Below are 12,370 nucleotides of genomic sequence, written 5' to 3'. Positions count from 1 at the left end.
CTGAGGGTACTGTGTCACTTGTAGGAATCCTACATTCCATTGCTTTATGACTTCTTCCCTGATCTTCTCACTCCATGCAGGTCGCATCCTTCTGGGCTTTTGCTTGACTGGCCGTGTATCTGGATAAGTAGGTAGCTGGTGTTGCACTGTCTTCGTATGACCAAGTGAACACTTCTTGAAATTCCTTCAGCAGGGCTATCATCTAACCAATTTCCTCTTTGCTGAGCGAGGCATCAATTTTAACCATTCGGGGGCATTGTTCAGTTCCCAAATTTATAGGGCATACATCCTCTCAGACACGTTGGGCTTTTCTTTGTTTTAATTGCTTTATTAAATGATGATGTTTGAGGATATCCTCTTCATCAGAAGAAGAATAAAAAAAAATCAGATGGAGAGGAGACATACTCGGAATGGTTGATTTCATTCATGATAAGAGCAGGAATACAAGCAGACTCGACAGGCTGGAAGCTACTACCCTCCTTAATAACAACAGACTCATCGATAGACAGGACTAACTCGGAGCTAACCACTCCCTGAGACTCTATCTTACTCAACCTTTTAGAGACACTAATCTAGTTCACGATTGGCTCTTAGACAAGGTGAATTAATAGATAAGGTTTTAGCCCTTTTTCCTCCCCCGCAGAGATCACAACTATTTCAAATTGTCCTCCGATGTTCAGTTCTTCTTCAGTAGCTTTCAGTTTCATCTGTTTTACTTCGAGGTTGATCTAGTCGATGTCCTCTTGAAAGAAGACTGCAAAACCTGGCTTGAGATTTCCACTGTCGTGATCGAACCAAGGCTCAATATTTTCGCAATAAGGAAATTTGTCACCTTCTTTGACAAAATATCCATTCAAAGTCTTGAAGTTGGAGATGGTTTCTTGGCCTTCTAGCATTCTTGGCTCATGTGCTTAGGATAACTTCCTTTCTTTGGTGCTTTGTATTCTAGCCCCTGATGGTTAGTGTTGGTCGGAAAGTCCAGGAATTGTGGAATCCCTTATTAGTTCCTTCCTAATCCAAGTCCCAGAAAATATCCCATGTTGTTCATCATCTTCAGAATTATTCTGCTCCATGCGGATGGGTAACTGGATGGAATTATCTCCTTCATTTCTGAGGCCATCACACTGATTGCCCCAATCTCAAATCCTCCCATCTAGAAATCTATAGGAGCTTCCCCACCCACTTCGATGCCTGCCAAGATGTGGACAATCTCTGGATCGCAAAAGATAGTGATCATTTTTCTTTCATCGATGAATTTCATTTTTTGATACAGGCTTGAGGCTATTACTTCTACTAAATGCAGCCAAGGCCATCCCAACAGCATGTTGAATGATGCTTGGATGTCAATCACTTGACATTCCATAGTGAACAAAGTAGGTCCGACTTAGAATGCCCAGTACTTTCCTTCTTGTGTTATCATATGCTCGAATTGTCTGAGCAGAGGGCTTCATTTGGGTTAGATCCAACCCTATACAACTTGTAGTCTTGAGTGGTATGACATTGAGAGCTGACACGTTGTCAATTAGAACTTGAGGGACTCGATTCCCATTGCACTCTATTGTGTTGTACAAAGCTCGATTATGGTCCTTTCCTCCAGGCGGGAGATCATTTTTTGAGAAGCAGAGGGACTGCATAGCGTAGGTAGCCCTTACAATGTATGAGAGTTCTTCTGGACCCAGTTCTATGGGTACTTGAACCTTATTGAGTGCTTTCAGAACTGCTTCCCGATGCAACGGGGAGGCTATCAATAATCCCCAAATAGAGATGTTAGCTTATACTTTTTTCAGCTGACTCAACACCTGATTTTCTAGCTCGTGCTTGACTTGATTGGGAGCAGGCGCATAGGGCTTTTCTACAATCAATCCTTTATCTTTAAAATTCTTTCTACTTCGGGTTTTTGAAGCCTCGGGCTCTTTTCCCTTTGTGATGAGCTCGATTGGGCATAGGTCTTCATCTTCCAAGTCATTTTCAGTTATCACAAGGGTTCCCACCATGGGACTCCTCCTTCTTAGGCTAGTGACTTCAGATTCTCCTTTCAAGGCAGCAATGGTCTTTCAGGCCTTCTGTAAGATTTTGGACAAGGCTTCTTGCTTTTCTTAGAGGTGCTTGATGAGCTGGTCATGGTCTGGCCTTCGCAGTCCTACTGGTATCATCTTTTTGATCATTTCAAAGACCTCGCTAGCTGATTTTTGGAATCTCATTGCTTCGGAGAAAGATCCAAAATGCTCTTCCTCTTCTGATGAACTCTCTTCATCACTGGATATGACTAGGTGAATGTTCTCCGTGGGATCTTTCATTGGCTCTTCCATATTGATATTATAGAGGTAGAACCTATCGTGCGCTCGTGCCCATTCATGATACTCCTCACTTCCACGGTCTGGAGAAGCTGGAGGACTTCCACTCAAATCTTTTGTCAAGGTAAACACGAGTGTGACAGCATCTTCCAATTCCTTCATGACTTGAGGCAATGGCCATTTTTTATTTACTGGTTGTTGTCTCCGTAGTTCTTTTCGGTACCTTTTGTCTGAAGGCACTACTTCAAAAAGCATTTGATGAATCTTATCGACCATTCTGAGGATCCCTCTTGCTTCGAAATTAGGGACCAAGCCCTTGGTCCATTAATTTCCTTATATTGGTTGGCAGGATGTTCTACCTCCATTTCAGATGCTTCACTGGATAATTCATCGCCTGTGTCTTCATCCATTACTTCCTCTTTTAGATTTTTGTTGGACGCTTCCTCATTACTTGAATCATCTCCTTCTTCTCCACTGCTATCGACAAGGTAAATTCCCTCCATTGGGACAAAGTACGGATCTCTGGTATTGATGTTATAGATCCAAGTTTCCCATTCTTCTATCATCGTCGGGGGCCTAGAATATGGCCAGTTGTCTGAGTACAATATGGGATCTTGAGGAGGATTCCCAAAGAAATCTTTTACCAAAGCGAGATTTAACCAAGTCATGTTCCTTAACTCATGTAATGTTCTTTGGAGAAAGTCTTCTTCTGTTGGCAGCTCTATGTTCTCGCATTGTGCCGCGAAGTGTTCGTACACCATGTTTGGGAAGTGGGAAGTAGCCTTATACAGGATATCATAAGTTGTGGACATTACCTCAAGGATGTCTTGCACTTGATAGAAGATGCTCATATTCCATTTGTCAAAGTCTTCTCCTTTGACGCACCACACCCTTCTTCGATTTACTGGAGACCCTACTTCTTTGTCGCCACTTCTTCCTTCGTCTTCTTGAGGGATAGGCTGAATGAAGTTTGTTGGATCTGCTTCATCATCAACTCCGATTCTATTTATCCACTATAGGGTTCCAACGGAGATTTCATCTTCAGATTATGGCTCAAAGTCTTCTTCTTCACTATCGTCGATCCCAGCTCCCATCTGGATAAGGAAAGTGTCTCCAGATAGAGTTTCACCAATGGCTAATGCAGATACAACTTGGATCAAACTTGGTGTGACCTCTTCAATTGTTCTCATGCTGTCTTCAGACGGCCCTTCCTCAATGGGTTGAATGTGAACTGTGAAATCCTCTTCATCTCTCAAATTCTCCATATATGCTATGTGACTAATCTCATAGTCATTGAACCCAAATGCTCTCAGTTGTGCATTAGGTCCGAGGCTATCAAGTCCATTCTCTAGAAACTCAAGATCATCCGATGGTCCGAGGCTAGACCTTTCCCTCGATCAGCGTTGTTCGCCTCCTTTAAACTTTCCATTGTAGTTTGTCCTTGCACAGTAAACACATATTATCATTCTTTTCGCTCTCCTTTTCTGAGCGTGCATGCTCCGGCCACGAAATGACGTTGGCTAACTTTTGATCATCTTTTCTTTGTACATTTCCTTTAGGAAATTGCTTGTATTGGTCCTTATTTCTGCAGGGAGATCCATCTGCCATATAAGGCAGACTTTGTCCCTCCATACTATTCTCAATTCCCTTAAAGGTGCCTTCACAGGCTAGATTAGAGTGGTTGGGTCCAAGCCCATTGTCCCTTCTTCCAAAGCATTCACAGATCCCAAGACAATCTTGGGGAGTCGAGTTCATCTTCATCAAGCGAACCATTCAGGGTGGAAAATGTTTCCAGTATCTCATGCCGCTGAGGGTATAGATACTCATGAAATACTCCGTGTAGATTCTCTAGGATTATCTCCACTTTCTCTTCCTCTTTAAGAGGGGTGTGAATCCTTTCGGCTTCTTTACGGAACCTTCTGATGAAGTCGGAGAACCCTTCACTTGGCTCTTGATTTAGTGCCTCCAATTCTTTTCTTTTCTTCTTACTCTCCTCAATTTGGGCTATTAGGATAGCCCTATTGATTCGAGCGTCCATCAACTTTCGCTCTTGCTTCATAGGTTGAATCACCGTCGGGTCCTTAAAGAGAACATCCACTTGTAACATGTTTACTCCATGATCTGGTAGAGGGTTGGTAGTCACATTGGGCTGTTGACCTGTCTTCAGTTCAATTTTCCCCGCATCTATCAAGTCTTGGATTGCATGCTTGAGGTGTATGCATCTATCTGTCTGATAACCCTTTTGATTGTGGTACTAACAGTGCCACTCTAACTTACATCCTGGAGGTGGATTGGTCATGTTCATGGGTCGCAGTGATACGACATCCAACATCCCTTCCCTCTTGAGTTTGAAGAAAAGGTGAGTGGTGTCATACTACCGAAGGTAAACTATCTAGGAGGGGTTGATTGTTCAGCCTGGATTACCAAATAAGGAGCAACTATTGGTGAGATTTGCTTCTCGATGTACTGAACGGTGGTAACTGCATTCACTTCGAGGTCTTTCCCTCTTCCTTCTCTGTTTCTTTTGCTAGAATAAGATCCAAAAACTTCTTTGGTTGAAGTCTGGGCTTGTTTTCCTTTGAAGAGCTTGTCCTTAATGCGCTTCCCAATGGCTGAGTACTTTGAAGGTCTTGATATGTTGACAGTAGAGGCGATCATGGTACTCTCCATATAGGTTTTCCAATATGATTTCCACTTGTTTTGATTCATTCAGGTGATTACACATCTTGGACACCTTTTCACAGAACCTCATGATGAAGTTCGAAAATCCCTCGTCGGTTCCTTGCCTCAGGGTTTCCAACTCACGCCGGGTGATGTCCACTTTGGTGTTGTAAGAGTACTGTTTGGTGAATGCCTTCATAATTGCCGACCAAGTTTGAGTCTGGGTTTGGTCCAATTGGGTCAGCCACCTCAGAGCTGATCCTGCTAATGAGTAAAGGAATACTTGTCCCATTTGATTTTCTGTGAGATTCCATGTCACACCCCAAACCACCCCCTAGGAGGATTAGGTAGGTGACCCAAATTGCATAACGGCAATTCGCCAAATCCCACGGATTTAGAAGCAGTTAATCCATTCACAGACACACATCCATAGTATTACAACATATAACTCAGAGTGCTGCAGAGAAACTATATATACATTGAGAAATAAAAGAAGCGTAGCAGTACAGGAAATGATGTTATATACAATAGTAAGTTGAATCATTCCCTCACTCACCCCCACAAATAGAACAGTAAAAGCTAATATATGCATCAACTGAAATAAAAGAAAATATACATAGGACGAGGTAACTCGAGCCCCAAAAGAAAGTAAAAGACTAAAAGCAGGAACGGGGATAAACTCCTGTCAAAGACAAAAAGGAGTCCCCAAGATAAAAAGCATGAAGAGCACCCTTCACGGATCATCTTCAGTAGCCACTGAGAATACTCGCATCAACGACACAACCTCCGTCGGGGTCCATACCAATATCATCATAACCACCATGGCTCTCCTCCGGGTAATAAGCCTTCCCACCATAGTGACATCGACCTGCAGAATCATCTAATAGAGAAACATATATAACAGAGTGTGAGCCCCACTGAGCCCATGAATGAAACATATCATCATGCATGCATATGCAACCACAATCCATATGATCCTACATGATATGCAGATCCAATTATTTATTAGCCACCTATCAACACAACTAAGGCAAGTTAGTGCTACTACAATCCCCAATACATGTATCCCTGGTGCAGGCTTTTAACCCCTTCCCACGATACACCCATTGAGTTGTCGGAGAGGACCAGTCAGCTCTCGCATTCTTTCACCAAGGTCAACCCGACCAGCCCTCTATGATTAACCTGTGAGGCATCCGTCCCTTTTTTTCTTTTCTTTTCTTTTCTGACTTATAGCCCGGTATATAGCCCATAATCACATTTCTTTTCTTTTTCTTTTTCTCATATATATACGGTCACTCTCACAGGCATCCAACATCTTAACCCCTGTTGGTAAGGGTGCGTAGCATGGGTGATGAAACTCTAATCCCATGTCTATATGACATCGTATGAGTCAGGCGGTGTCAATCGTATCCCATTCTACAGGTTACCACAGGCCTCATTTCCAAGCCGGCTACAGCATCTAGTCTAGCATTCACAATCAGCATAGAATATTCAAACAGAATTGTCCAACAGTCAACACAGTGTTGTAATGAATTTATAAGATTTGAATTAAACATGTATCATAATATTATTATTATAAGAATTTAAATTCAGCATATTATTCATGTTACATCTACATACGCGATGACATTCCACTCACCTTGGTCTGGTCCTACAGGTTCAGTTGTTGTTTCAGTCCCGGTCAGTGTACCTCGAGCGCTGGATCAAATCCTATAGTATAAATCAGAATTGTGTTATTTAATATTCCAAACTGTTTTTGGATGTCCTAGTATTAATCTTGGCTCACTGGTCTGACTCGGTGCTCAGTATAGTATCACTTGGAATTCTCTGGGCCTTGCACTGGGCTTTAGGTCTATGTCCCGGTGCATCATCCGGAGAATGTGGTTTAGGGTTAGGTATGGTATTTTACTAGTGTAATACTTTGTACATGGTCCCGACAGTCCCACAATTCAGTCCTTTGGTCAGTAGCGTTGCTGGACCAACACAGGCAGGGTTTCCAAGCCCTGTGGGGCCCACTTGGGTACCCAAGGTGTACATAATTATGGATAGATGTGAGGAGGGGTATTTTGGTCATTTACCACCTCCTTATACTGTTCATGGTCCATTGGTGGAAGCACCCCATGGTCAGATCTGCATATCAGCCCATTTTAATTTTCTGGGCGATTCACTGGGTGATATGTGCATCGCCCAGAGCCTGTTTAGAACGTGAACAGGCTCCAGATCTTGGGTTTTGCACCACAGGCAGTGCCATGGTCGATCCCTTATGCATGTTAGGTCATTGTGGACCCCATGAGGAGTGGTTTGCAGTGGTCCACATGGATCATGACCTAGGCCTACCACTTGGCAGCCAGGAGCTGTCCAGTCTGCACAGAGAACAGTTGTCCAGCTTCAAGCCACGATTTAGGCTGCATGCATGGACAGATTTATGTGCCAAATCATGGCAGCAAGCTGTCCCTACCAAGATCCAGGCAGGAACTTGCTTGCATGCACAGATCCAAGCCCAGACTGCCTGTTCTTGGTGCAACAGTGCAGTGCAGTCTGGCACAGAGACAAGTTTCAGTCTCAGATGAACAACAGCAGTAAAAACTTCATTACAAAGCTCAGATCTTCCATGCAATTGGTTTGCATGTTGGATCTGAAGCAGTACATGGCAGCCCCCTGGTGTTCTGGGTTGTTCATGACCAGAAATGCTTCCAAACAGCAGAGATCTAAGGCGAATAACAGTGAACCAGCAAAGGCAGCAAGTAAGGACATGGCTTTTTATACCTGAACTGGTCTGAGGTTGCTGCTAGAGCTGATCTGGAGACAAGGTATGCTCTCCCCCTTCTTCTCCTTCTTCTCCTTCCTTTCTTCTTCTTTTTCCCTCTCTTTTCTTTCTTCTTTCTCTCCCACGATTTGAACAGTAGTAAGGGTCCTAAAATGAGGCTGAGACCCTCCTATTTATAGACTTTCCAAAACTAAGGCTTGTTTAGCAGCCTAGGCCCATTCCAAGAATGCATTTTTTAATCAAATTCTTGGTCATTCTGGGCATTCTGGTGGGGTCCACAAGGGTCCAAGGGTATGTGGTGGTTCCCAAGACTCCCTTCTACCTCTGGAGGATGTCCATGACCAGTATGGGTGGTCCCCACACTTCTGCTGATTAAAATACTCATTTTTACCACTCTGGGTTATTCACTAGGTGATGTGTGCATCACTTAGTGCATCACCCAGAGAATACAGCAAGACTGTATCTCACTATGCTTGCACAGGGGTTTGGCCCAAGGTTTAGGCCTTACACCTACACCTCACCCAGGGTCAAATGCACCTATTTTTAGGTGTGGGCCCCACATTTACGAGGAGAGAGATTACCTGGAGTTTATGCAGTACATTATGCTATGGGCAGTGCAACTGCAAGGGTCTGCAATCCATCTTCTGACAGGTATGTGGGAGGACATCGTCAAGGTTCTCCATTAAATTCAATCACTGGAGTGATACTCCACAGTGTGCTTGGATGCCATGTCAGGGGTTTCTGTCCTTCATTCAAATTCCCAACCAGTTAGGGGTAGGTTTGACATTCCACCACTTGGCTACTATAATAAAAATCTTCAAGTGAGCTCGGGGATCTCCTGTCCCATCGAACTTGTCAAGATTCCATTTGAAATCTTCAGGTATTCTTTCTCCAGCGAAGCAGACCATAACTTCTTCTGGTTTCTCAACACCCTTTCCTTTCATTGCCACTTCGAGCTTCTCAACTTTCTCCCTCATCTGCTTCTCCCTTTCCATTTCTGGTGGGTCCTAGTAAGAATTGATGGCTACATCCTCTTCTTCTATTATGATCCTGGGGTACACCCTAGACATTGTTGGGGTAATCCTTGGCTCTCCAGGGGTTGGTGCATTATTTGCTCGAGATTGACCTTGCATTGACTTGACCAACTACGTAACTAGCTGTTTCATCTCTGTCATGTCCCTGCTCATGCTAACCATTTACTGACTTAGTGCTTCTTCTGAAGAATTGGCCACTGGCGGATCCATGGTACTCATAATAGGGGGTAACCATGTTAGACTTTGTGTCGAGGGACTAGAAGTCAAGGGAGGTGAACCAACTAGCTTAGAAGGTGAGAATTGGTGGAGAATGGCCCAGTTCAATCAACCGCCATGATGGTTCCACACGGGTAACGAGGATTTTCTTTATTGCGAAACTATGCCTTGCAAAGGTAAAAGGGGACAAATTTAGGACTCAAGTGATTCATTATCTTTTTTTATATTTTATATTCTTTTTTGTTTACAAATAAATATATACACGCATATATATATATGTATATACAAACAAAGTGACAATTCACTTTCACTCTCCTGATTCTATTTTACTCGGGTAGTCGATGGTAAAGTTTGCACCTACGTTCAAGACTTCCCGGGAATATCCGTTGCGATCTTGTGATATGATGCAAGCTTGCCATAGATCCTTCATCGTTTAATAGTTCTCGAAGATCAAGTTTGAATTATCACAAGGAGATCTAATTGAGGACTTCTCAACGACCTACATTTTCCTAATACAGAGCACCTCTCATCAGAATTCTATCATTGTCGCATTATTTAGACAGTGTATCCTTTTTCGAGGGACAATTGAGGCTACATTTTTTGAATTACTGATCTAAATGGATATGCAACGTGCATCGAGGGACATTCAAGGGACATTCGAGGGGCATTCAAGGGACAATCGAGGGACAAATAGAATTCTTCCCCTGATCGATATTTTGCATTAAGAGAAAGTATGCTGATGGGATTTCCACTTTCGATCTCGAAAAGCTATGAGGTTAGTTTGTGGCATATCCTAGTCGTATATGGTCTAATTTCTTACATGATGCATGCAATAGGTAGGCTGATAGGACAAAACAAGGTCACCCTTGACAAGACCGATATACCTTTCGCTCGTGATAGCGAATTGCGGGTATGTGGTTCTTTTGGTATACCTGGGGAATAGATCACACGATCTCAAAGTAATCAAACTAGTGCCCTTTTTTAGTAGCAAAGTACCCCACGGCACACTAGAGAATACCATCGTCGGTAATTCTAGACCCGTACAATAAATATCAAGGGTTGTGGCTTCGACCGTGAATTACCCATGACTACACATGAGGTTCAGCGACTAACCATGGGGCTGTGTGTTCCCATAAAGTATTGTCTGTGCATAATAGTGGTGCAGGAAGCGGGTATCATCCGATCTCAGAGTACTTAGTATGATGTGCCCCACCTCCCAGGGGGTAGAGGCACAACAGGGAGTACCCTCGTCCTCTGATTTCACCTCGAACACGATGCATGATGCAGTTAGTACAACAAAAGGAGTTAGCCAAACATGTTTCAATCAATATAGTATAAAATCTTGACCATCATTCACCAATAGAGTCGCCACTGTGAGGATCCGGTCCCTTCCCTGGCGCTTGGTAGCACACGAAGGGTTTTTGATTGCTCCTCTTTTTGGGGAGGAGAAGGAATCTGTCTTCTCGGGAGTATGGTCCAATTTATCAGGGGATGGGGGTCATACAATAAAATGAAATGGAGTCGCCACCTAGGGTTAGGACCTAGGACCCATTGGTGTAGCCCTAGAAGGGCTACAAGACTTTGGTTGGTCTGGTCAGAGATTCGGGGTAAGTGGTCAGGTTACGAGAGTGGGAAGGTGTTAGGCACCCACCTCCCCCGAATAGACCGGCCTTTCTACTAGATGCTTAGTTTCGAATATTCTCCCTTATTGAATGTTCTATTCCCACATGAATGGCTAAATAATGATGGACAAATTATTTAATTAAATTAAACCATGTTGTACACTACACGAGAGTACTTGAAAGGACTACATTATACTGAAATTAAAAGTTAAAGGAAGGAACGTATACCTGTATGCTTTAAATAAATGTAATTATGCAAAACGGATGGCGTCCCCCAGCTCAGGTGGAGACAAAAGACTGACTTTGTCACTTCGTCAGATAGAGTAACGGCTTTCGGGTGTCGAATCTTACGATCTCGGATAGAATAACCGCGTTCACGGCTTTGGAAACTAGGGGCTAAAAGGCCGAACAAAGTGGCTATGCCACGGGGGGCTTCCCAAACTTGGGCAAGAAAGGGTCGTGGAAGCCGGACTTGAATAGCCCTGGACAGAGGGATGAGGCTCGAAGGCTCGAAATCGGATTGGGGAAGAGCCCCGAAACAAGGAAACAAGGAAAAATTGGAAAATTAGAGCTCTGGGGGTACTCCCTCTCCCCAAAACTTCGATCTTTCAAATGAGGGGGGTGACCCACTTTTTATAGGCAAATTTTGGGCTCGACAGTGCCACGGAAAACATGCAGGACCGCGGTAGAGCAAAAATGGGAAAAATATCGAATTTTGGGCGCCTGCAGGGCCACACGGCAAGGCCGCGGGTGTGCAGCGCCTCGTGGCAGGGCCGCAGCGCGCATGCGAGGCACTGCCAGCACCACGCGGCAGGGCCACGCTGGCCACTATGACACACTGCATCGCATAGCAGGGCCACGCACGCAGCATTGCATGGTAGGGCCACGTAGAGCCGCACAATGCAGGGTGTTGCCTTGCGGGGCTACGACCATGACGCTGTCTCATGGGAGTTGCGCGGGCAATCTAGGGCTATCTGGGGGGTTGTGCGCACGATTATACGCTTTATGGGACAAGTGGAGATGTTTTCCGATACAGTATCGATTTTGGGGACATTTCCAGTCATCTGCGTCAGATCATCGTCATCGCTTGGGGGGTGACAAAATTCAGCCTCTACACATTCACATACAACCTTGTATTCTTGAAGACATAAGGAAGGGCAGGAACAACATGTTTCTGGACCACTGCCCGACACAAGTACAATAATCACAAGTACGACCCAAATCGTGTTCCATAAGCTCTGGGTGGTATTGGTCTAGCTCGCCAGCATCAGCACAGGATAAAATGTGCACCTATTTCCACCATAACACATGTATTCATAGCTAAAAGAGTATGTACACGAGGGGTGAGCTTCACTAAGCTCAATGAGGAATGAGAACATACAAGCATACACAAACATAATGATGTGGTGCATGAATTCAAGTTCCTTTATTATCCTACACAATACAACTAAGTCATGGTTTAGGTTCTATTGCGACATATTAGATTGTATCCTCGGTCCCCTAATGATTACAATCCTAGTTACGAAGGGAGCTTGCCGATCCCCAAATGCGACCTTGGGTCACCGAGCAAACCTTAAATAAATCCCGCCGGTCCTAAAACAACCTCAATCACCCGACTCCGCACCGCCTTTGGCAATAATCACATCGTACCTCGGATGTGACATTCAAGAAAATCATCATCTAACATACCACGAAGGGCCAACCAACATGTAACCCCCAATTGGCTAGGGATTGTAGCAATCGGGTTAGTTATATATATACTAGTAAAGTTGCACG

The sequence above is a fragment of the Telopea speciosissima genome, chromosome 2 (genome assembly GCF_018873765.1).
Source record: "Telopea speciosissima isolate NSW1024214 ecotype Mountain lineage chromosome 2, Tspe_v1, whole genome shotgun sequence".
In the NCBI taxonomy this organism is placed as follows: Eukaryota; Viridiplantae; Streptophyta; class Magnoliopsida; order Proteales; family Proteaceae; genus Telopea; species Telopea speciosissima.
This window is presented reverse-complemented; position numbering follows the sequence as displayed.